The following is a 21,294-nucleotide window of genomic DNA, read 5'->3' as shown; positions in this document are numbered from 1 at the left end:
AAACAGGAGAACCTGAAGTTTCAATCTGTATCATTTAAAGGTCCAGTCTAAAACTTTATTTGGTCCAAAAACAGATGAACAGACAGAAAATATTCCAGAATTTTCCAGAAACGATTTTTTAAAAAAGTGGCATTTTCTAGTTATTACAAACAAAACCTTATGAAGTTTGTTTTTCTTTCTTTAGAAATACATATTATGATGTTTTATACTTCCAAAATAAATATTGTCTACATCCACCATTCCCTGAGCAAGTTATAGCAATTTATTTCAATGTTATTCCAAGGCGTTTTTCAATGGGGGGAAAAAAATGCATTTATTTACTGACAATGTATTTGCCCAAAAGTTCTGGGAATGAACTAAACAGAAAAAAAATGTTACAAAATAACAGAACACTGAAGCAAATTTGACTTTTTTATAAAAATATATTTTTAGTTACCATAAACAACACCACTTATAATAAACAAATATAAAATAAGAAAATAATAAATAATGCGTCAAAGTCCAAATAAACATGGTGCAAATCCTCAGTAAATAAAATAGATATAAATATTTACTATACTATAAATAGTTACATAACTAAACTAGATTCAATATGGAACATCCTTAGGTTTTATGTGCCAGCATGGATATGGTTGTCTGCGGATATGTATATGGTTCGCGTGCAATGCAGACAAACAGCCCAACCTTTATTTGCGTCCTTTGAAAACAACAAGAGCAGCACTTCGTCTTTGCTGTGTCACTGTTTTGTCATGTTTTTGTGCTGTTGTGCATGCAAAAGTACTTAGTATGAGAATAATTTCATGCAAAACTTTTATTTAGCGTTTTATTTAGCCGCGCGTAAATGTGCAGCCTATCTCTCATTCCGTGTTGTTCAAATAGCTGATTGTTGGTTCACAAAGCGAAACCTATGCTTATTGGTTGAGATAGAGCGAGTTTGAACCAATCTGGGCATGGAGGAGGGACAATGCATCCATATATCATGTCTGGTTTGTCCGGAGAGACAAGTGACGAGCGTTCCTTTGTCAAATCAGCGTTGTCAAAATTTGATGACGTAACCACACTGATTCCGGAGCCTCTGAAAGTCCGTGAATGTTATGTGATACATCACTGGAAAGCTGAGATTCTCTACTTTATGCCAATCTTTGAATTGTATGGATCGGATCAGCAGATCAAAAGTTATTAAACATTTAAGAGCAATACTTATTTTTAGCCGCGGGCGGCTGTCTCGGTCTTTAAGGGTTAACATATGTTATGTTACCATCATTGGTCAAAAATAAATGGTATTGTTTTTCAAAATATATACTTTTTTTTGTTGAAATAGTGACAATATACAGCCTTATCGCACTGCTGCTGATATTGCGTTTATGCAACAGTTCGACTGCATAATTGTGTATTTAAAAGAAAAAGAAAACCAAGAGAGAGTCTAAAAATCCTTTTGTTGCTTATTCAACAGCTAGTATTTGAATGATTCTCTAGCGTATTGTCTAAAGTGATGACAAAGCAGGTGACCTTGTTGACATTTTGGCCCTGTTTACACTGTCAGGTCTTGATGCCCAATTCTGATTAGTTGCCTATATCAGATTTTTTTTGCCTGTCCGTTTACATGTTCTTTTAATTGTGTCCCATATCCAATTCATTTTTACACTTGCCTTACAATTTTAGGGTACGTAAAGGTGGGTTCCAGCATCTGCACCTCACAAGCTACGATTTTAGCTCTGTGAAATATGTGATGTTCACCCAACTTTAAAATGATTATGAAGGCGGAGGAGGAGGGATAGGGCCGTCATTGCAGCTTGCACCTATGGTTTAAATATATTGTGCTCCATGATTCATAGGAATTTGTGGTACGAGAGAGATCTCAGGTCTGGTGGGAGCCAATTGTGGCGAATGACCATTTTCCTCCTCTGTGTTTCCTCTGTTGCTGTTATTGTTTAGTGTGTCGGCGTCTCCACACCGGCTCTTCCTTATAAGTCATTAAACCGTGGAGAAGTACTACACTGTTAGACATTTCAAAGGGTTTTTACAGTAACTTACTGGCAACACTGTTGCCAGTAAGTTACTGTATTTTAGATTTACAGTATACAACTGTAAATCCGTTTACAGCATGTTACCGTAGTGTCTGAAAATGGTTAACTACTTTAAAAACCTAAGTTAACAGTTAGCTACTGTAAACCTTTTAATTTTGTCCTAAATATTTTATAATATAATTTTATTAATATTATTTCAATACTATAGACCTAAAAAAGACACAATTACAAAATATTAACAAAATAAACACTCTTTATTTAAAACATTGGAGATGCTTAAAACAAGCTTAAAAATGTGTAAAAACATTACATTTCAATCATTCAAAATATTTTATTTTAAGAAAAAAAAACATTGAAAATGACAAAGCACATTAACATACATGTACAAAACTAATTTAAGTGTCTGACCTGCATATTGTTGAGAAAAAAAAAAAACAATTGTACTAAGTACTACTGACATTAAACCAGACACAATTACAAAATATTCCATTCTTTTAAACATTAATAATGCTTAAAGCATTTAAGGAAAATGTGTGAAAATTACATTAAGCAATAAAATCAACACATTAAAAATAAATAAATCACACAAAGCACTAGAACATACATGTACAATAAAAATTTAAACTTCTGAATTGCATATTGTTGGAAAAATAAATATTTGTAACTATTAGCCGACTCAGAAACAACCCAACTTTAAAATATTACTAGTTCTGGTGTCAAATGCTCAACAAGGTCTGAATTCACATGTTCAAATGCAATTCATCTTTATTTCTATTGCACTTTTACAATGTAGATCAATGATGTCAAAGCAGCTTAACATAGAAGTTCTTATAAATTGAAGCTGCTTCAGTCCAGTTTTCAGAATTGAAGCAGTAAATGTCACTGCTGAAAGTCCAAACACTGAAGAGCAAATCCACCGATCCACCAATTGTAGCCAAGTGATCCAGTGGCATGGAACAAACTTCACCAACTGACGAAAGTGTAGAATAAAATCCCTTGAGAGATACCAGGCTCAGTTGGGCACGACCAGTTCTCCTCTAGCCAAACTTGTGCAAGGCCGCAGTCTAGGCACCAGAGGCTTGAAAGTTCACCAGGCTGGCCCATTGGATCAATGCGGAAACTCATTGATCACGTGTGTCTTTTAGGATTCACTCCTCCATGACCACCACAGCATCTAGTCAGGATTTGGCCCAGTCCAGGACTATGAAGAACTCTGGATAAGGACAAACACACTGTAAAAAATTAATTGTTGAGAAAACATAAAAATATAAGGCAACTTGATGCAGTAAGAACTTTGAGTTGTCTCAACAATGGTTTTTTAGTTTTTCTCAGTAACTTTTTTTTGTTCAGCTAACATAATTTTGTTTATTTATGCAATGTTGATTATTGTATTTTACTAATAAAGATATTATTGTCACATCAACTGAAGCAACAGTTACTGCTATTGAGTCAATTAATTTTTTTTTTCTGTTTAGTGGATAATTTTTTTTCAAATTTGCAAAATAAGTAATTAGTTCTAATTGGCATATCATCCTGTTTTTAATTATTTTACTTAAAAATGAACACAAACTTTTTATTTCATCCATTCATTCATTTTGCTTAGTCCCTTTATTCATCAGGGGTCACCACAGTGGAATGAACCGCCAACTTATTCAGCATATGTTTTTCACAGCCAATGCCCTTCCAGCTGCAACCCAGTACTGGCAAACACCCATTCACACACCTGTACCTCATGTCTTTGAACTGTGGCGGAAACCGGAGCACCCAGAGGAAACCCACTTGAACACAGGGCCAACTGACCCAGCCAGGTCTTGAACCAGCAACTTTCTTGCTGTGAGGCAACTGTGCTACCAACTGCGCCACTGTGTCACTCCTCCTACAAGCAACTGATAAACAAGCTTAGTCACATCTCGCATGCGCGAATTATTTAAATATCAACATTATTGTTCAACACAAAAATGTTTGTCCAGAAAACTCAGTTAAACATGTAGACAAAACATTTTAGCGAATATTGTTGACATAACATATATTTTTATGTAATCAATTCTTATTCACAATTCTTAGTATATAAGACAAAAAAAGTACAGTGTGCTGAACAAATGGGGGTTTTGTTTTTTACAGTGCAGACTAACATAAGCATAGAAGAAGCTTGTTTAAAAAAAATAAATCATATACTGGTTAATTATTTTGAATCATGGCAGCTAGGTTGGGGTAGTTTTCAGCTGGTACTGAGCAACTGGCTCCTGCTCATAACCTGCTCACTACCATGTTTAAAAGATAACTAACCAGAATGTCCTGTTTATTTTTTTCCCTAACAAGGTTTTACAAAAACATTGTAGCATTTGTGATGGGTTGATTCACTGCAGGACAGATTAGACTATTTGTTTTATGTATTCCTAATAAACTAAAACTGACTGAATACTGATAAAACTATTGAGAGTGTCTCACCTAATCCAAGTTCTCAGTTAGCTGGTGAAAGAAGGATAACTCACTGTTGTTCATGGTTGTCATTCTCTTCAGTACTTCTCCTGCTATCTTCTGGCTCACTCTGGTTGTTGCTGTGCATTTTGTTTCATCCTCTGGAATTATTTATACAAAAAATTGTATTATTTTATTTATTACAAAATATTTAGGCAACATGAAATGGGGGAAAAGACATTTAATACATAGACAAATGCATGTATCCCAATACTAATTATTGTATTTTGAAATGTCTGACCCATGACAGACCTCAATCTGCTCAAAAATATTATAAACAAAGATGAAAAAAAAAACCTACTAAATGGTTTAATAAAAAAGGGAAAACGGTTTTTTTATTAAGCTAGCAACTAAACATGTGACACATTTTGTATTAAAAGTAACGTTAATATATTGAGAAACAAATAGATGTACAGTACTTACTGTTGTATGAGGTCCAGTTTGCACAGGCAGGCTCCCAGTATTCTATATTGAGACCATAAAAAAGCCAAAAATACAGATAAGAATACCATGCAACAATCCACAACCTCCACACAACTTTTTTTTATTTGTTTACCTTGGTTGCTTACTGGTCTTGCTTATTTTTTAAGCATAAGGCTGTGCTGATCAAGATGTTCCTCTGAAATGTTGTTTGTTTCTTCAGACAAAACCTGTTGCTGTGCCAGTGCCATATCTAAACAGAAAAAAATATAATGGTAACAATTATGTTAAACCAAATGTCAAGAGTTGTGATAAAAAAATAATTAGCAAACAATAAATAGCAAAAAGGTGGTTATTAGCATAATGCATAGAGGTAAAATTGGTTTTATATTAGCAGATTCAGACTTCCCCCTTAATAATTTAATTTCATAAAAGTATTATTTGCAAACTCTAAATAGCGAAATCATTTTAGCAGCTAATGACTATCAAAGTACAACATGCTCACGGTCAAATAAACAGTGTTAATGTTGATTTCAAGTCATACTGGCATGCTAATTCTGATCGAATATTCAAAGTAACATGGTAAACAGTATAGTCTTCTAAATGAACGAATGTGCGAATATAAAACCAACTTTACCTCTATGCATATTGTAGATTTACGTTAACGTTCTTATAGGTTACGTCGCGATGTTATTTTCTCAAGCTAACGTTATAAGTTACTCTAAACCAGAGAAAAATAAGTTCACAACATCTAATATATAGTATAAATCAATATAAGTTAAACGTTGCACGTTAAAATGAGTTTGAGTCCAATTCAGTATAAACTTAGCTCAGTTTAGCTAACAGTTAACATTACCATTTTAAGATCGCTTCAGCCAATGTTGCCGAGCAAACAAATGCTAATAGAGGTGTTCAAATCAATGTCGAGTGTTGTCAGCACAGACAGACGCGCTTTTACCTGGATTATTTGTTGGTCTTTCATTCATATTCTTCTGGGGGAAAACACTCTCTGCCGGACCGTTGTCTCGTGCTAAGTGTCCTCCAAAACTGTCTGCATACCTCTGGTTCCCTCCTAAACCAAAACCCGCTGCAACACCGGTTCCTATGTAAATAAATAAAAAGATATGACGAAAACAATGGCTAATAGTCATAAACAGTCTTATTTAAAGTAATAGTAGTGTTAAAGTAATAAATTAAATAAAGGTAACATCTTAATAGATGATATATTTCTCAAATGGGCGAAATAACGCCAAGCCAGAGAAAATAATAATAGCCAACTTTATACTTTACTTTGTTCTATTCTCGTCCACAAAACATTCTGTAAAATGAAACACTGCCTCAGCTTACCAGAGTAAAGTTTGTTAAATCCAGTATGTTCTTCAGGCACACTAATAAATTGTCCTCCAGAATTGCTCCAGGGTCCTCAGGCAAAATGTGGTGCAGAGTAGTCGAATCGCCGCAAGGTGGCGTTGAAGCAGTTGTGGAAAATACAGTATAATACACGAATTTTTACAAATACAGTACATCGCTGTATATGTTGTTCGACGTCACACTAAATTCCCATAATGCAACGGTAAATACAGTTATTTACCGTAAAAGGAATTTGCAGTATTACACTGGGTGAAATACAGTAAATAACTGTGTAATTTACAGAAATGTCTAACAGTGTATCTTGTCGCAAGTTTAATGACGTACAAATCGGAATGCCTCAATAAATCTAATTTGCCTGTTTACATAATAGCCAAATTGTTGCATATCCGATTTATATCTCATTTATTTCCACATATGAAAGAGGCCTGAAACCGATCTCTGAATATCCGAATGCATGTGTTTACACGATCATAGAACAGATCTGATCTGCGTCACATCTGAGCAAACATTCAGAATTGGGTCACATTTAACTGGCAGTGTAAACAAGGCCTTTAAGATTATAAGGCTAAACAACATGAAATGCGATCAGTCTACAGACATTTCCCAATTGCAACAGAGAAATACTGCAAAATCACAATAATTAACAACCGAAGAAGCCAAAGCAAAGCCAACACTACTAGATTACTGTTGTGTTTGTGATAAGAAAAAACGCTAAACACATGCGGGCATTTCTTCTTTCTTTCTTTCTTTCTTTCTTTCTTTCTTTCTTGTATAATACTTTCATTTAACTTCCACAAAATAAATAAAATAATTTTTTTTAAACTTTTTTTTACAAAAACAATTTTGCATTTCTTTTTAAACCAAATAAGGCAAATGTGAGAGCAGACTTAGCATTTTTTGACTATCAATTATCAAATATCCAGCCATCCAAATATGTAAAACATCCCCCACAACAACTTCCAAACACCAAAATCTTACAATGACCAATAAAAGACAAATCAGAAAAATCTGCTAATGTAAACAATCTTAGCCATGCCATGCTCTCTCCAGTGTGCTTTGCCCTGTTGTTAGCCTGTACCTCACTATAAATGCTAATGCTTCTCCCTCCAACTCATTAAAACGCTCTAATTGCAACCCAGTGGCGTAACGGTCATTTGCCAACAATGTATAACCTTCATCACTTCTCCTCTTCATCCTTCGCTCTCCCACAATATGCTGCATAATAAAATCATTAGCCGGCTGCCGATGCGACCTAATTAATTAACCCAATAAAGCAATAAATAAAGGCCAAGCACTTAAAGCGGGGGCTGTGAGTGACGTTGACGTTTTGATGCCGTAACTTTTATCCATCGACCTCCGCTGTCTGACGATGTACTAAATCACAATTACCTGGGCCGAAAACATCGAACGCAGCGCGTGCTCTGTGGATTAGCCTTGTTTGCCGCTCAAATTGGTTTGTATATAAATCCTGGTCGAATTAAGTTTGTTGACTTCTGGCCCAGTGTGTTTTCAATAGTAATGCATTCATTATTTTTGAAGACGTGTCTATAGCTTTTTCATCTCTCAAGAGCTCACGGGGGAGAAAAAAAAAGACTATCACAGATCCCCTGAACACAAATATACTTTCAGATACAAGATAATTGAGAGCGATTCGTCTAAAAGATGTGTGTTCTTCTCTTGTATTCCAAACGTCCCACCCAATATAGCAATTCCAGTCATTTTTGACCTTTTGGGGACATATTTTTGGCCCCCATGAAGATAACAGCTTATAAATCACAAAGAATAAAGTATTTTGAAGATGTAAAATTCCAGATTGTTTGCTGCAAGGATTGGTTTGAGGGTTAGAATTGACATCTTGTACAGTATAAAAAACGTTTGTAGGAAGTCCACATAAAGATAGCTGTACCTGTCTGTGTGTGCATGTTGTTCACAGATACACATAGGTAATGATGCATGTATGTAATCATGTAGATCTCCCATGTTAAGCTTCAGAAATGGGAGTCAGGTTTGGATGTTTAAAAATGCTTTTGATACAGTATTAGAAAATTCCTTAATGTGTGTATTTTATTTTATTTTACTTCACTTGTATCTGGAGACAATTAAGCAAGTGGAGAGTGATGATGTACATTTTTCAAGTGTTTGTATTTACATTTTTCTAAAGTTTGACTTTGTTAATCCAAAGTATACTATTGTACGTTTTGCTCCACTTTATGAATGAAGTAAATTAAACATTAAAATGAACAGTAAGGTGTGGTACTGGTGATTGGATTAGTTTTACATCACTTAAAAAATGTAAAAAGCAATTCTGAACTAAGATACATGGTAAACTGTGATTGATTAATGAACCATTTAGTCAATCTGTTCAACTGATTGTCAAATTGCATTGAGCATTTCTGCTTCAACTCCACCCGAAGATGCATGAATATAAGTGGTTTAATGCACATCTATGCATCATGTCATATCAAATAGCTCTTCATGTGATTTTTTGGGAGTTAAAAGACACCCCTAAACTTTAATAACTCATATTTTGTGAATTGGACTGCTCTGATTGCATTTGTTCTTGAGTCACTGACTCACTGATTCAAATGATCTGATTAGAGCAAGCCGCCTTTCCAGTCATTTAATTCCTGTGGAGAGTAGTCTGGAAGCTGCGTGGAGTTTCGATCATCTTTGTATGCAAAAAAATTCGGATTCGTTTTAAGCTGCGGATACGTTGACATATTTGAACTTCTGCGACTGTATGCGACTGGCTGACCAGATGTGATGTATTCGAGTGTTGTCCAAGCAGGTCCGTGGACACGAAGTAAATAGTAAGGTTTTTTTTTCATTATTTTTTTAATTTTAAAAAAGTCTATATATATATATATGTATATATATATATATATCTATCTATATATATATATATATATATAAATATATATATATATATATATATATATATATATATATATATATATATATATATATATATATATATATATATATATGGACATTTCTATTTCTATTTTTTTATGTTTTCTCCACATTCCCTCCATAATTTTTAAGTGCTCTATGAATTTCTAGTATTCATTCATTTATTCATTCATTCATTCAACCATTGTGAATGCATGAAGAAAAAAGGCTCTTTTTTGCACTCCTTTATTTCGGAAATAGCAAGAATTGGCTTCTCTCTCATGGTGCACAACAAAACTGAAAATTGTGTACGATCGCCACAAAGGGGGCGTATTCCAACAGTCGTGTTCGAAAGTCTTGTGCAGTCAAATGTGCATATTCAAATGATCCAGTCAGAGAGATTCTCTTTTTAACGATTCAATGATTCAAAACATTGGAACAAAGTTTTATTATTACAAAGATTTAATATAATATTATTATTGACAAGTGTTTAAAAATCATATTTTGGTAAATTATAATAAATACAATTCAAGTATATAATTAAGAAACAAAAGGTTGATGGATAAAAACATGGACAATTATTGTATATCAACACAGTAAAAATTATATCATTTTAAACTGATAAAAATGTTTATAAAAGACACTTTTTTTTGAAGTATTCAATGTTAAAAGTTTTTGGAGGAAAGATCAATTATTTTGATTATTTACGAAAATTATTATTGAATTATTATTATTTTTATTATTATATATAATTATTATATATAATTATTATCATTGAAAATTGCTTATTTACGGTTATTTTTTACTCATTTTAATAAATATTTAAAAAGGCTAATATAATTAAGAAATAAGTCACACACAGTTATGTGGTTTACACGCTCTTCACAGTTATTTCTATGATGCAAACTTTGCGCCATATTGTCCTCATCTGAAAATGGACAAGCTCTAATAGTTTTGAACATTGTGAACCCACACAATAGCAAGGAGATCAATCATGTGTGGAAGGTTTTCTCCAGGTCACAGGAGCCCGGCTGATGTGACAAACACTTCAACATTCACTTCATATATTCCCTCAGATCTGCTCTCATCTACTCAGCCACAATCACACACACACACACACACACAAACACACACAAAACATGGTAAATCTGCAATGGGGTTGTTGTTCAGAGAATGAGTGGCGTAGTTTTCCATTTTCCTAAAATTGGAGAACGTTTAAGTGGAGTTTTGTGTCTAAGTTGGCGTCTCAAGTGAGATATTGATTCATTTCTCTGATCATGAGAAACCACAAATAAAGCCATTTTCAGTTCAAATGGTTGTCTGATGCTAGCATTGAGCCATTTTAATTTATTTCCTTCTTCAAACATCCTGATTTCCTCTTATTTTGTTGGAAAAGTTTCTCCAGTTAACAGTTCACTCACTCAAAAGATCCAGGCAGAGTGAGTCTTCATTTTACAATTCACTGATTCAAATTATCTGGTCATAGAAAGTATTCTGTTTATGATTCCCTGAATTAATAAGCTGGTCAAAACGACTCTTCAGTTAACGATTCTCTGATTGAATGGTCCGATCAGAGAGAGTCTCCAGTTAATGATTCACTGATTAAAATGATCCGTTCAGAGCAACTCTCCAGTTAACAATTCCCTGATCAAGTGATCCAGTCAGAGCGAATCTCTGGTGTATGATTCACTGATTTAAATGATCTGGTCAGATCAAGTCTCCAATTCATGTTTCAATTATTTAAATGATCCAGTTAGATCAAGTCTACTCTTAATGATTCACTGATTAAAATGATCCATTCACAGCTAGTCTCTAGTTAACCATTCACTGATTGAAGCGATCTGGTCAGAGCGAACACCTGGTGTACGATTGACAGATTTAAATGATCTGGTTGGATCAAGTCCACAGTTCATGTTTCAGTGATTAAAATAATCCGGTCTGAGCAAGTCTCCAGTTAATGATTCACTAATTAAAATGATCCAGTCAGAACGAGTCTTCAATTAGTGGTTCACTGACTAAAGTGATCCGGTCAGAGCTAGACTCCAGTTAATTATTCTCTGATTCAAATGATTTGTTCAGAACAAGTCTCCATTTAACGATTCACTGATTCAAATGATTCGGTCAGAGCAAGTCTTTAGATAAAGAGTTACTTATTCAAAGGATCCAGTCAGAGCAAGTCTCTAGTTTACCATTCACTGATTCAAATGATCTGGTAAAAGTGAGTCCCCATTGATTCAGATGATCTGGTCAGATTCACTGATATAAATGATTTGTTCCGAGTGATTCTTCATTTAACATCTCATTGACAATGAGCAAACAAATGATTTGGACTAAGAGAGTGTAAACATAACGGTCAACAGATTCAGTTGATCTGGTCAGAGTGAGTCTCCAGGGATTCAGATGATCTGGTCAGTGTGAATCTCCAGTGATTCAAATGATCTGGTCTGAGTGAGTTTCCAGTTAATGCTACGGTCATTCAAATGATTTGATCAGAGTTAATCTCCAGTAAACAATCCCCTCTTATTTAAAAGGTTTAGGCTGAGCAAGTGTCAACTCAACAATTTACTGATTCAGTTGATGGTCAGAGTCAGTCTCCAGTTATTGATTAACTGATTTAAATGATCCAACTCACTAATGCAAATGATTTGGGCTTAGCGAGTGTAAACTTAAAGATTCACTGATTCAGTTGATCTGGTCAAAGTGATTCAGATGATCTGGTCAGACTGAGTCTCCAGTTACTGATACACTGATTTAAATGATTTGTTTTATGTAAATCTTAAGTTAACAATCCATTCTTTCATTTTCTTCTTGGCTTTGTCCCTTTATTAATCTGGGGTGGCCACAGCGGAATGAACCGCCAACTTATTCAACAAGTTTTTATGCAGCGTATGCCCTTCCAGCTGCAACCCATCTGTGGGAAACATCCACACACACATTCACACGCACACTCATACACTAGGGACAATTTAGCCTACCCAATTCACCTGTACCGCATGTCTTTGGACTGTGGGGGAAACCGGAGCACCCGGAGGAAACCCACGTGAACGCAGCGAGAACACAGTAACAATCCACTTATGCAGATTATTTGGGCTGAGAGAGTATAAACGTAATGGTTCATAGATTCAGTTGATATGGACAAGAGTGAATTAAATTTATTTAAAAGATCCAGGAAGAGCGTATTTCTAGTTGTCAAATGATTGATTTAAATAATTCATTTAGAGTCAGTATCTAGTCCTGTTTAACAATTCATTCTCTGGTCAAAGTGATTCTCTAGGTAACGATTCAAAGGTTCTTCTAACTTAATGATTCACAAATTCAAATGATTTAGGATGCGGAATATGTCTGTTATCTAAAGGTGTCATATTTTCTTGGAAAATCTTCATGCACATGAACACAATGCAATTTAATGTGTGTGTTTTTATACAATCTCCTTTAAAGTACAGTATCCAGATCAGTACTGTTACCTGCTCTTTTTTAATGATTTTCCGAGTCACCAATACATCCTGATGTCCTGTAGTGTACTGCACGAGTGAGTAACTCAAAGTGACTGTCATTGCTGACATTACACCTCTGCTTTATGAAGAAAACCTCAGATCAGCTTCTGGAGCTCATTTTCTCCACACACACATCATCAAGAAGTGTTTTCACACACCGCTGCTTGCGCTTCAGCTTCATCTCTTATTCATGTGATTGTTATGTTTGCTTACCAGGTTCTGTCGTTCAAACGTACTTGTGATTTTTTTTTTTTTTTTTTTACAATCACGCCTTCCTGCTTTTAAATTGGTGCTATATTTAGACAAATGCATCTTGAGTGACAGATGCAACAGATTTTTTATTTATTTATTTATTTGTTAGTGACATTTATAGTTTTTATGAGTTCTATAAGGATAGATGTGATGGATATTTAGAAAAATAGATATGGGTAGTTGACAAACAGGCAGCAAGAATAGGCAGTTTTTTGTGTGTAAAACATGTTTTAAGATGAAAAATGTTATGTTTATGTAGTTTTTGAAGTCTGATATTTGCAAAAATTTAAGGGGCACTACCTTTATCAATTATTTTAGTGTTATTTAGACATTTTTAATTAACTGTACCTTAAATACATCGAGTGGTGTGACAGCAAAATGAAGAAAAACAACTCTTAAAATAAAGCTATACAAATAATAAGGTGGGCAACAGTACAGGGTCTTCGTTGTCGCATTTCCACTTTAAAATGTGCCACACATTCTCTTTTGGAGACAGGTCGGGATTGCAGGCTGGCCAGTCAAATATCTGAATCCAAAAGAGTAAAATGTGTGGTAGTTTTCACAGTTTTAATATTTGGTAAATAAATAAATAAATAAATAAATAAATAACTAAATATTGTTTTTATGATGTGGAAGACAAAGAAATGTTTAACTACTTACCATATAAATTATGCAACCCATATAAATTATACATTATGTTAAAAACAATACAATTAATAGTCTATATATTATATATACTCATGCACACACACACACACACAAACACACACACACACACACACACACACACACACACACACACACACACATACACACACACACACACACACACACACACACACACACACACACACACACACACACACACACATCTACAATCTACAATTTTAATAATCTGTTTATTTTAAAAATGTTTTATATAAATTGTAAAACATGTTTGTTTACAACGTACTGTATCTTAAGATATTTCGTAATGCATGTAGGAATATGATGAGAATGCATAATACATGCTGGCTTCCTGCAGTTTTTTTCCCCTTCATTTCACATGTGTAATATATGTGTTCTCCTCAAGACAGCAGGTGATTTATCTTGCAGCATGTTTGTGTTCAGTTCACATGTTGAACTGGTGTAGTAGGTTGAATTATCACAGCATGCTTTGTATAAAACACCCCTGTCGGAGAGACCAGGGGAAAGATATTTATGATAGTAATGCATATAGTAGTAGTAGGTGTGTGTGTGTGTGTGTGTTTCTGACCTGCTAGTGAATGATTTGATCTCTCCCACTGACCATATTTTTCACATGAGTGGATCTGTTTGCAGGGCTAAGAAGAGAAAAAAGAGACATATTTCTGGATTTGTAATAAATGTTATGCATTATCTTTTATGTACATAATATAATAGTAAAATTATATTTATATGGAACTGTCTATCCGTATAGCGCTAAAGTATTAATAATATAATAAATATAACAGTGTGGTAACTGATACTTTCAAATAATTTGTGCATTTTTATATATTTTTGTAATTATATTTTATGGAGTAGACAGACAGACAGACAGACAGACAGACCAGATACAGTAGATTGATAGATATTTATTATTATATTATCACTATCATATATTTCTATATTGTTTTATAATTATAAGCATTTTATTAATGTGCATGTAAATATAAACATCATATTAAAATTTAAATTTAAATCACACTATTAAATTATATTTTTTAAACTAATTGCCAAGTGTTGTGCAAAAGAGAGACTTTTTTACGAACATATTTTGGAATATCAAATTATTAACTAATTTCTAATAACTAATTTCTTTTGTATTTGGCATGTAAAAGAAATTTCCTCATGAGCCTTTAAAATTTAATGTGCAAACAGATTTTTATTTTTTAAGTACACAATATTTCAGCAGATTACCTGGATCGGTTTTTTATTAATGATTAAAGGGGCCATAAAATGAGAAACCAAAATTGCCTTGATCTTTTGACAAATAAGAGCTCATAGTGCTATAAAAACATCCTGTAAGTTTCAAAACTCAACACACAGTGGTTCTTCTAAAATCAGCTCATACTGAAGACCGTCTAAAAAAATATGTTCTGGAATGTTCTATACTATGATACTATCTTACCTTCACGTAAGATCGTCAAGAACTTCTACTTCTGCTGCCTGTTTAGCTTTGTTTATAAGTAAAACTATAAGCCAATCAGGACAGTCTGCGCGTGTACATTCAATTACATTTTTTATTTTGGAACATCATTTTAATCACTAATTTTCAATAACTAATTTATTTTGTCTTTGCCATAACGACGGTACAAAAATAATTTCTACTTATTTTGCAAGATACTAGTACTCAGCATAGTGTTAGTTCAAGACTTAACCTGGTTATTTTTGTTCTGTTGCCAATGGTAAAAAAAAAAAAAAAAAAAAAGCCATAACCTAAAAAATAATAATAATAATACTACAACAACTACTACTACTAATAATAAAAGTATTTAATTTCTGCAAAATTAAAATAAATAAGACTTTCCACAGAGTAAATGAATGTTGTAGGAAATACAGTAAAATGTGCTTTGTTTTAACTTAATACTTGGAGGGGTATTTCCCAGTGATGAATTGCAGCTGGAAGGGCATCCGCTGCGCAAAACATGCACTGAATAAGTTGGCGGTTCATTCTGCTGTGGCGACCCCAGATAAATAACGGGACTAAGCCGAAAAAAGAAAAAGAATGATTATTTGGAGGGCGAATAATTCTGACTTAATATATACTAGCATTATTTAATAGTATGTGCAATTTATACAATTATATAATTTAGAAAAATGTGTGATAATACATAAATACTATTTTTACTGCTTCCTTAAAGGCTCTTTAACTATCCAAATTAGTTTCATCTTCCTTTGTGTCTATCACATAGAGTGTTCTGCATTCACTGCTTTGTTTCTCTTTCTATGAGCTGAGGGTTTTAACTGTTCTCCAGGGCCGAGCGTCAGCAACTGTGTGCTCCAGGTGGGCGTGTCTGAGCTCTGCAGTCTGCATGTGTGTATTTGTGCGCGCTCTCTAACAGACAGGAACACGTCCCCCGGCCCCTCTGACAGTCCTAGCGGGGTTGATTCTGACAGCTCGTCCCGATAGTAAGCAAAGGATGTAAACACACGTCCAGGGAATCTGCAGCAGACAGGCTTGCATTAACCTTGCCTGCAAATGGCTGCACACCCCCTGCTTTATTAATAGTATCTGGAGGCTCGCGGAGCTCTCGTTTAATAGAGGCTGTGAAAAAAAAGAGAAAAGAAATAACACTTGGACATCTTTGCAAACACAATGCGTGGCCTTGTCACGCAGGCTCGGGTTAGCGGGGGTGTTCTGCTCTCTTGCACGACTTCATTTTCATTAGGCTGTAAAACAGGGGAGGTAGTCGTTTGTCTTTTGTTTTGTTTTTTAATACAGAATTGCAAAACTCACTGGTAAGTCTTGTAAAAAAAAGTGTTGGGGTCATATTATTTATTATTATCTTATTTTAAGCATATTATTTACACTCATTTTTATTAAAGCCTATATTAAAGCCTATATATATATATATATATATATATATATATATATATATGTACATGTTCAAACTTTATTTTAAGATACAATTCAAGCTATTAACAAACTATTGCTAAAGACTTTTAGTTTAATAATTTTCTAATTTGCTGCTGATTAATATACAGTAAGGTAGTAGGATAATATTGTACTATATAAGTACTAATAAACACTCAATAGCCCCTTTCACCCATACACATGTTTCCAGGAAAATTATCAGAAATTTTCCGGAAAGGTCTGCATGTGTGAACAGGCCCTTTTTTAAAATACTGGTGAATTTGTTTTGTCAATTTTTCAGGAAAGAAAAGTTGTAACATCCCCTACAATTTGCCGGAAAGCTGCGCTGTGTGAACACAGAAGATTGCAGAAAAGAGCGCAATCATGCTTAGAACGCACTGACGTGAGACGTCTACTCTAGCCAATCAGAACACTCAGACATTCATATGCGTGCTGTTTATAAAAATAAAAGCCTTTGAATATTGTTCCAGACACATTTAGCTGCTAGATTTAGTCAGATAACATTTTTATGTTTTTTCTTAATGCCAACTGTGTAAAACATTCTTGATAAAATGCTTATGATGAACTGGCTGTTTGTTTACCTTTAAGCTCCGCTTCAGTTGCTTGATTTGTGTGCACGTGAAACAGCCGGTGAGCGTCAGCACACACACATAATTATGTGAATCCCGTCATCCGAAAGTGTTCCTCCATATGTTTTTATCAAAGTTACTTATCCATCCACAGAGTTTGTAATGTAGTCAGATGTTTACAAGTACAAGCGCAGCGGTTAAGAGCTCATTTCTGGGTAATGCTGTCAGAATTTACCGATATTTTGGAACTGATGTGTGAATGGTCTTTTTTTTTAAAAAATGCGTAACGTCCATGTGAACTTTTTTTTATATTTACCAGTAAAGTCGTTCTGGAAATTTTCTGGATATTTACCGGTATCACTGTGTGAAAAGGACTATTATTTTAATAATAAGCGAGTATTAACTCAGTACTTAATAATGATAATTGGTACTGAAACTAAAGTGTTGTCATGTAAAGAAGCAAAGTCTGTGTGTTTAGCGGTTTTCCTTACCGCAAACACAACAGCAGTCTGGTAGTGATTGCGTAGCTTTTTTCGGGTTTAATTGTTGTGATATCCCGATTTCAACAGAGAAATACTGTAGACTGTAACCAGAAGATATCTCTGTAGATGGATGGCATTTCATGTCACGTTCAGCCTTATAATCTTAAAGTGTGAGCAAAATTTGCTGTTTTGTCATCACTTTAGACATCACGCTATAGAAAGTCATTCAAACACCAGCTCTAAAGTGACTTTGATGAATTTGTAATCGCCTCTGCTGTTTTGACGTCAGCTGCAGATGAGAATGAATTGGCGGAAGAAAGTAGTTCCTAATAAAAAAGGGTTTTTAGACTCTCCGTGTTTGATTTTCTTATTTATATACATGATTGTGTCATCAAACTGTTGTATAACAGCAATATCACACTCGTAGCAGTGCGATATGGCTGTAAATCAGCACTGGTATACCATCTTTACAATCATCACTTGTTTATACACACATATATATATATATATATATATATATATATATATATATATATATATATATATATATATATATATATATATTATAGACCATTTTAATGTGGTCATGTTATTGGCCCATGAACATTTCCTGCTTTTTATCAAACATCATAACTGATTTCATAAGCTACAGTAACATTATTTATCAATATGTGGCTCTTTGTGGATTCTCAGATGCTCTGGAAATTAAATGTAAAACAGGAAATACGCTGGGACCATTGTTTTTGTTTACATCCCTCAAAATGGTCTATTAGCGTAAAAAATAAAAGCTTTGTTTTTGTGTATATTAAACTAGTTGAAATAAACATTACATAAATAATCCAAATAAAAACACCATTTGGTATAATATCGCTACTGTTATAAGTGAGAAGACATAAATACAGCATGCATGAGAGTCAGTAAAGAGGAGAAAGCCAAGGTTACAGTATGAAGTCCCTCAGCTTATTATCCTACAGTCCCCGCTCAGATAAAACTGAATAATACATCTCAGCAAGCTCTCATACCTGAAAGAACGGATTACTTCCCTCTGCTATGGCTTCTTTTGCTTTGCGCCGTCGCATATTTTAAAAACTTCTTTGTCTAAAATGACTTCACTGAGATGTCAAAAAAATATCATGCTGAAATTAGACACGGAATAAATTTGAGTCATGATTCATTTTAAATTAGATTCAGGGAATCGTGAATCATTTACAAAAATATTCATATCATTACATTTTTGGCTTCAGTGCTCCAGATTTGCCTCCCAATTTTAATATTTATACTACACTCAAAAAATAATAATAATAATTTTACTGCTTGTTCAAGCTACTTATTTAAAATGAGTTGAAATGACACAATTCTTGAGTTTTTTTTTGGGACAACTTAATTATTTTATGCTCAATCCACTTAAACTTGTAAAAATAAAAAAATAAAAACATGACGTTAACCTAATCGATTTGTGTTGGGACAATGTGAAGGAATTGTGTGGAGCCCAGCATTTTTTTACAGTGTATGCCCCAAAAGATTGTACATCTGAGTGTGTAATAGAAGTAGTCTTTGGGACAGATGTGTCCTGTACAGTGTTTTGTTGCTTAGCTACATGCCCTGTCAATCATCTTGTCACATCCTCCGCATTTCATTTATAATTAATTTCCTACCATATTGGAGATGATATAGCACGTTCATCTGCAATTTGTAAGTCTTTCATGCAGAGAAATTTCCTCATGCGCCTTTAAAATTGAATGAGCAAACACATTTTTACAAAAAGTACACAATTTTTCAGCATAGTATAACCCAGATAACATAAAATATATATATTTCATTAGGTTAGATATTAATCATTAAAGAGGTCATGAAGGGAAAAAACTAAATTGCCCCAATCTTTTAACATATAAGAGCTCAAAGTGATATAAAAACATCCTGTAAGTTTCAGAACTCAACACACTGTGGTTCTACTGAATTCAGCTCCTGCTGAAGACCTTCTGAAAAACCAATGGGTTCTGGAATGTTCTATTCTATGATGTAATAGCGTGGATAAGCTCCACCTCCATGTAAGATTGTCAACCACTCCTACTTCACTTCTACTGCCTGTTTAGCATTGATTATATGCAAAACTATTAGCCAATCAGAACAGTGCACGTTTACTTCTGAGTCTACAATTAGCCATGCCTATTCAAACGGATAATAGGCGAAAGTAGCACAAAGATTAAACAATTTTAATTACTTAATAAGTGAACCTAAGAGAACAACAAAATAAAAACCTGAGATAGATCATGACCCTTTCAATCATTTACACCCTTTTATCAAAGCCTTTCCAAAACAAATCGGCCATGTTTGTAGTTTTTTTTATTTAAATTTTTTACATGTGTTTGTAGTTTTGCAAAATGTTGTGGACAATATTAGCCATTAGAGTTTGCATAGATCTGTAAATGACTCATTTTAACATATTAAGATTTGGGATACGTAATTTGTTATGTCATTGTGTAAAAATATTTCGAGTTAATAGTATATGGGATGTTTCTTGCAGGCTGCAAGTGAACTGGTGCTCCTTAAGATTCATTTAGTGTTGTTTTCGATTGAATTGCTTCAGGGAAAGTCCTGCCTAATCCTTTTTCTTCCGTACAGCGATTTACATACATTTGAACCTGTATTAGCTTTGTCCTGTTGTGTCATTTCCAGCACGACCGAGTAAACATCTGCGCTAGTGCAGCAAGGGTAAAAAAAAAACGGCCTAATTAGGATGAAGCCGATGTCCTGTATTCCCAGCTGCTCGCTGTGTTTAGACAGGCAGCGTCTAAGCGCTTATAACCACATCCCTTGAATATCCTATCATAACCTATGAGGTGAACGCAACACAGCAGTTGGCACAATAAGACAATTATCCTACGCCATTTGTAACTTTCTTAATTGCGAAAGCCTGGTAATTGTGCAGCTCCAGTATCACGCAAAAAATAAAAAATGGTGGACAGGAAATGGAGAAAACAAAAGCCTTTTTTTGACCTGATTAAATAAATGCGTTTTAATTAGTTTGGAAGTAATGCATGTGTTCGCCATGCTTTGTCTTAATCTCCAGCAGAACGTCTCGTACGATTGAGTGTGCTGAAATATTTACCATCGTCGTTGGACGTCTGCCACCAAGTGCAATTGCCTCGGCAGCCCTGAATGAAATTGTCCCTAATATGTTTCTGCTGATTAGAGCCTCTGCTTAGATGGGAAAAGAAAAAAAATCAGAGCGTTTGCCAGCTAATACAAAAGGGTTATCCATGAGTGCTGTCCATTTATCAGTATATGAGTTTTTTTTTGTTGGCTCCCTTGGAGAAATGGCATTTTTGATGGGGGGAAGGTGGAAGGATCAAGATATTTCTAAACGCAAAGTTGCTGAGTTTAGCTGCCGCCATGTGATTGGCTAATTAGATAATCGCATTAATGCACCAGTGTACATAGCAGGTGTATAATACAGTTAAAGACAAAATTATTAGCCCAAGTGCAATTTAAAAGTTTAAATAGGTTAATTAGGTAAGTGATTGTAAAAGTGTGGTTTGTTCTGTAGACGTTCGAAAAAAAAAAAATTGCTTAAGGGGGCTAATAATATTGAACTTAAAATGTAAAAAAAAAAAAACCCTGCTTTTATTCTAGCCGAAATAAATCGAATAAGACTTTCTCCAGAAGAAAAAACATTATCAGAACTACTGTGAAAAATTACGTGCTCTGTTAAAC

General features: G+C 34.2%; 1 protein-coding gene and 2 long non-coding RNA genes across 15 annotated transcripts in view; 1 reads left to right on the top strand and 2 right to left on the bottom strand.

Moving 5' to 3' along the window:
- Nucleotides 1-21,294, top strand: part of ntrk3a (neurotrophic tyrosine kinase, receptor, type 3a) — a 441,806-nt gene that overhangs the window by 374,649 nt on the left and 45,863 nt on the right. The window lies entirely within an intron of this gene.
- On the bottom strand, nucleotides 2,263-5,964 carry LOC137489333 (uncharacterized). Its single transcript, XR_015526221.1, has 5 exons — nucleotides 5,884-5,964; nucleotides 5,062-5,178; nucleotides 4,929-4,970; nucleotides 3,751-4,606; nucleotides 2,263-3,240 (listed from the first exon to the last, which is right to left on the bottom strand). It is a non-coding gene; the product is annotated as an uncharacterized LOC137489333 (long non-coding RNA).
- LOC147830815 (uncharacterized) lies at nucleotides 10,109-13,513 on the bottom strand. The gene is made up of 3 exons (XR_015526238.1): nucleotides 12,261-13,513; nucleotides 11,339-11,982; nucleotides 10,109-11,291 (listed from the first exon to the last, which is right to left on the bottom strand). It is a non-coding gene; the product is annotated as an uncharacterized LOC147830815 (long non-coding RNA).

Source organism: Danio rerio, chromosome 25, assembly GCF_052040795.2.
Source record: "Danio rerio strain M-AB ecotype USA chromosome 25, GRCz13ab, whole genome shotgun sequence".
NCBI classification, from domain to species: Eukaryota; Metazoa; Chordata; class Actinopteri; order Cypriniformes; family Danionidae; genus Danio; species Danio rerio.
The sequence above is the reverse complement of the archived record's forward strand: the minus strand, read 5'-3'. Positions and strand labels throughout refer to the sequence as shown.